Raw genomic sequence first — 6,226 nt, 5'->3', positions numbered from 1 at the left:
AGTCACATAGTAAAAATGTGTCACATAGTAGTTCCTCTTTATCTCACAGAAGAAAGCTTCCCAGTTTTCTATTTAATTAATTCAAAATACCTATAACAATTTTTACGCATTTTAGGACATGCCCAGCATCTTGAACCACTTGACAGAATAGACTACACAGTGTGCCCCCACCTAGTCCACTTCAGAGCCTCTCTGTTAGTGATGGCATAATGTCACTGGCGCAGTGCGGAAGAGAGTACAGATATGCACTTTCCCTCATTGGAAGTATCAAATGTTATCTTCCAATTAGTGAACACTTCCCTAAAAATGGAGTTGACTCCAGTCCCCTAATACATGCACATTGTATAAGTGCAAACTCTGTTTCAGTTCAGTGCCGTTCTTTAACTCCACTTATAATGAATAAATTATTCTTGATGGAGACTTTTACATACTCCATGCATGATGATTGCATATCATCAGGAGTTGTCAGTCCTACATTATGTGGGCAACATAGTGATTGTACTAAGATGAGATTGCTGTGTTTTTTATGTGGATTCTCCTGTTTGTTACTAATGGTAGTGCTTCCGCCTGTGGGCCTACTGCTACTGCTGCTGCTGAGGATGAATAATAAGGATGAATGTGATGATAGTGATTATGGTTATCAGGATCCTGATCATCATACATCCTGTCATCCGTCCATGTACATTATACTGCCCTTCTCCTTTCTCCTTACTGTTCTGTGCTGCAGCCAAATCCAATAACCCTGCCAGTCATTAAGCCCTCCTTTACCTATCATATAGTGAAATTGAAGCAAGGTGGAGGATGCTATTAGGGTGGGCCCGGCTTTAAATTATTTAAATGCGGCCAGATGAAGGGGTGGAATAGAGGAATCAAGGCAGCGACGGGTGGCTACTGGCAGTGAGTTAAGAATTAGGAGTGTGCTGCTGCCCTTCGATCATGAGCCCTTTGGGCCAAAGGAATCATTGGATAACGAGTACAGTGAGAGATAAGTGTGGATCAAAGTGGAGATTAAACAGGATGGCAAATACATTGATACGCTTAATTATAAAGGCTTTGAAATTTGCTGAACCCCTATAAATCGCAAAGATGCCGCTGAGTTGTTTGTGGGGATTTTACTCATTGAGTTTTCCACTATTTTGTATGGCAACATGTTTTTCCCCACTGTAGGGAAGTACAGTGCATACAATATGTATCACCAGAGTCCTTGTTGTGCTGCTAGCTAATATTAGGTTGGAGGAACTAAAAGCATTACTGTAGCAGACAAGAGGAGCTGTCAAATGCTACCTTTCTCAACAACTGTGGCTTAACATTTACTGTTAGATTTACTGTTAGACAAGGCAGTGAAAACAAAGTGAAACAAAGGATGATAGATCAAAGAGAGAAAGACAGAGAGAAGAGATGAGTGAGAGAGGTATCCCCCTCACCATTGTAATCCCAGCTGCCACCAGGCCTGCTGGAGCAAATTTGAAGCCAATGACGAGTGGCACTCTCAGAGAGACACAAATTCAGGCTCTTGCCTCTCAACAGCTGCCTCTTCATTTCCCACATTATTCTATTTGTCTCCGAGTCCCAGGAGGAATAGAGAAGTGGCGCTACTACATAACCTCCAAAAACAACACCATAAATAATGAGAGCATGGGTGTTGTTTTGGAGGGAGATGTAGAAGTGGGGCAAGTCAAGAGATGCACATACTCTGTTAGATCCATGTCCAGTACGTGCTTCTGTACCAAGCCTTTTCCTGTTTGCTGTGGCTTGCCTCATATTATTGTGCAGGTTAATCTTAGATTAAGGTCCTGCCTGACCATGAAACCAATTTTATCAAAACTGACATGACATCATCGACAACAGTAATTTGAACAATGTTCAAGTGAAGAGTGTCAGCTGGACCTACAGAGACATGGAATGAACAATGATTTGATGATTATTTGTCCTTCAGTATATATCTAATGCTAGCTTATACTGTCTGGCATCAAGTAATAATAATCACACAGCTGGAAGTTTGTATACTTTGATCTCTCTTAATGGGAACTCAATATCATCCCCCATATTTTGTACAATTTTCTTCCAACAAAAGAGGATGTTGAGCAGAGCAGATAAAGCTGAGCAATGTGTAGCACATTGCTTTTGATCGTTGACTGAATCATATGTGATATCCCCACCATGATTATTACATTATCTAATTCTAACATCCCAACACATGTTTTATTCAAGGCCTGACAACGCAATAGTCCCAGGGAGAGGAAGAGGGCTATACGCCTAAAGCACTTTCTGAATACTGTCTTACTGCGATCATCTTCTCCCGTCATAACAATGTATTTTCTGAGCTGACTATCTAAAGGGACAATAAATAATATGCGGCAGTGGTAAAAATAAACATTTCCAGCCAACGCAGATGTTTAGTGTAATTCAATTAGCCTGTATGTCATTGATGTGTTTACTGTACTGCCTGTATCTGTCTTACCCTTTTGTACCCATGGTACAGTATGATCAATAATACATATACTAAGATTCAATAACAAAACAGTAAGCCTACTTAAAGTTAATCTTGGCTTTGTGTATTTCACCTAACCTGAAACTATAATGTTACTTTTGTAGACACTTTACACTCATTCTGAGTATCCTAATATCCTAACATACACCAACACATCGTAACACACACCAACACAACAAAGTATGCTGATACATACTAACACAGTCTTGAAGAAGGCACGACAACACCTCTTCCCCCTCAGGAGACTGAATTGATTTGACATGGATCCTCAAATCCTCAAAAAGTTCTACAACTGCACCACTGAGGGCATCTTGACTGGTTGCCTCGCCGCTTGGATGGGCAACTGCCTGGCATCCGCCTGCAAGGAGCTACAGAGGGTAGTGTGTACGGAACCAGTACATCACTCGGGCCGAGCTCCCTGCCATCCAGGACTTTTCTACCAGGCAGTGTCAGAGGAAGGCCCTAAAATTGACAAAGACTCCAGTCACCAAAGTCATAGACTATTATCTCTGCTACTGCACAGCAAGTGGTACCAATGCACTGGAACCAACAGGACCCTGAACAGCTTCTACCCCTCACTTTATTCTTACCTATATGTACATACAGTATCTACCTCATACCTGTGCACATCGACTCAGTACTGGTACCCTGTGTATATAGCCAAGTTATTGTTACTCATTGTGTATTTATTCAATATTATTATATTTTTTTCTCTTTTCTCTCTCTGCATCATTGGGAAGGGCCCGTAAGTAAGCATTTCACTGTTAGTCTACACCTGTAGTTTACAAAGTATTTGACAAATACAATTGGATTTGAATTGTATTTGATTCTAATGATGATCCCAAGGGCATGGGTCTTGCCCTTTCAGAGTACAAGGACACATAGTTCACAGAAATAAGACAAGACCCCTTTTAGAAGTGGTCACCAGAGAATCACAGGAGAGTAGTAAAATGAAAGCCTTAAATCCAAACCATTAGGCATGGCTGTTATAACATTACTGTTATTATTGCAGAGTGCTCAATGAAAGTGAATTGAAAAAAAACATGTGAACAGCATGAATCTGCTGTGCGGGGGCAAGGGAGCGATTATTGGAAAAGGTTACTACTTTGCCTCGGTGGAGAGTGGTTGGCTGTGGCTGTGTGCAATTGTAATAGGTTACATTTGCACAGTCATTCTGAGAGAATGAATGGGCAGTATATGTGTGTGGAGGGATGAGAAAGAGGGTGAGAGAGACCCTTTAATGTCAAACAATTAAAATGGCTCAATCGTAGGCGAAGAATGCAGGATGGCAGCAGTGCACTTTGAGAGATGAATGGTCAACAACTGGAGGCATGACGACAGTTATGAAGACTGATGAATGATGCAACACTTTCACCGTTGAGGGAAATGTGATGAGACGTTGACAGCTGGACAGACCCTTGGTCTGGCATTTTAAAAGGACCAGGCAAAAGGACTGCAACCACTGCAAGTGAAATGTCTCATCCCCTCTCATATAAGCAAATAGTTATATCCATATTATAATGTCCAGTTTTAGCACAATTCTAGTCAGTATATACAGTTGAAGTCGGAAGTTTACATACACTTAGGTTGGAGTCGTTAACACTAGTTTTTCAACCACTCCAAAATGTTCTTGATAACAAAGTATAGTTTTGGAAAGTTGGTTAGGACATCTGCTTTGTGCATGACACAAGTAATTTTTCCAACAATTGTTTACAGACAGATTATTTCATTTATAATTCAATGTATCACAATTCCAGTGAGTCACTAAGTGCATACACTAAGTACATACACTAAGTGCACATACCTTTAAAACAGCTTGGAAAATTCCAGAAAATTATGTCATGGCTTTAGAAGATTCTGATAGGCTGATTGACATCATTTGAGTCAATTTGAGGTGTACCTGTGGATGTATTTCAAGGCCTACCTTCAACCACAGTGCCTCTTTGTTTGACATCATGGGAAAATCAAAAGAAATCAGCCAAGACCTCAGAAAGAGAAATGTAGACCAATTTCCAAATGCCTGAAGGTACCACGTTCATCTGTACAAACAATAGTACGCAAGTATAAACACCATGGGACCACGCAGCCGTCATACGACTCAGGAAGGAGATGCGTTCTGTCTCCTAGAGATTAATGTACCTCGGTGCGAAAAGTGCAAATCAATCCCAGAACAACAGCAAAGGACCTTGTGAAGATGCTGGAGGAAACGGGTACAAAAGTATCTATAGCCATAGTAAAACGAGTCCTGTATCGACATAAAGGCCGACTGAAAGGCCGCTCAGCGAGGAAGAAGACACTGCTCCAAAACCGCCATAAGAAAAGCCAAACTACTGTTTGCAACTGCAGATGGGGACAAAGATCATACTTTTTGGAGAAATGTCCTCTGGTCTGATGAAACAAAAATAGAACTGTTTGGCCGTAATGACCATCGCTATGTTTGGAGGAAAAAGGGGAAGGCTTGCAAGCCGAAAAACACCGTCCCAACCGTGAAGCATGGAGGTGGCAGCATCATGTTGTGGGGGTGCTTTGCTCCAGGAGGGCATGGTGCACTTCACAAAATAGATGGCATCATGAGGCACGAAAATTATGTGGGAAGCTTGTGGAAGTCTACCCGAAATGGTTGACATTTGACCCAAGTTAAACAATTTAATGGCAATGCTACCAAATACTAATTGAGTGTATGTAAACTTCTGACCCACTGGGAATGTGATGAAAGAAATAAAAGCTGAAATAAATCATTCTCTCTACTACTTTTCTGACATTTCACATTCTTAAAATAAATTGGTGATCCTAACTGACCCAAGACAGGGACATTTCACTAGGATTAAATGTCAGGAATTGTGAAAAACTGAGTTTAAATGTAGTTGGCTAAGGTGTATGCAAACTTCCGACTTCAACTGTACTGTATGTCACTCACTGCTGCTTATTGTAGCCACTGTCAAACTATCATATTCAGTTTATTGTTTAAGTAGTCCTATGTGTAGCAGAGGTAGTTCGGTGGGCTAAAGTCACATGATGAGTAACCTTGTCTGAGACCTCAGGACTCATAGCAAATGCATATTTTATACAATCATATGAAGCAATCCCAGAGGACTTAGACTACTTTCAGTATTGTCAGTTGATTAGACTAAATAAATATTGTATCATAATTGTAACATGTTAGACAATTATCTAGGCCTTCTGTTTGTTCTGCACTGTATTGACTGTAATTCCATTCTAGTGTTGAGAAATCACCACGACACAACAATTAGCCAGTACCATGCATCTTAGCCTCTTTCACTGCTTGATGATGAAGTGCATAATATTTATTGAGGGAACTAGACAAAAGCGCTGGTTAACAGTCATTGCAATGATGATTTCTTATAATTCGGTACCTTAGTTGCCCGTTCATTGAATGTTTCCAAACAGTTGCGTGACTGGAATTGTAGACTCAAAGGCCCAACTCAGAGGCCCAAAATATGGACTGTCTATTCAAGTGTAGCTAGCTGGTCAGATGCCTCAAATATTGTGAGTGTGTTCGTTTTGATGACTCCACGTTGCTGAATTATGTTGGCTAAAATGGGTTCGATCTTGAGTCGTGTCTGTGTGCATAATATGCAATAATATGGCTATAACCATGCAGGACATTCAGATGGCGAAATTCTTGCTTCCAAAAATGGACCGTCGTCTACCCGGCTGCTCGTAGCCCGTGGCTCTGATGGTGTCATAGAGGGGGAGGGGGAGTCGGTAGGTGGC

This window comes from Oncorhynchus keta, chromosome 22, assembly GCF_023373465.1.
Source record: "Oncorhynchus keta strain PuntledgeMale-10-30-2019 chromosome 22, Oket_V2, whole genome shotgun sequence".
Taxonomy (NCBI): Eukaryota; Metazoa; Chordata; class Actinopteri; order Salmoniformes; family Salmonidae; genus Oncorhynchus; species Oncorhynchus keta.
The sequence above is the reverse complement of the archived record's forward strand: the minus strand, read 5'-3'. Positions refer to the sequence as shown.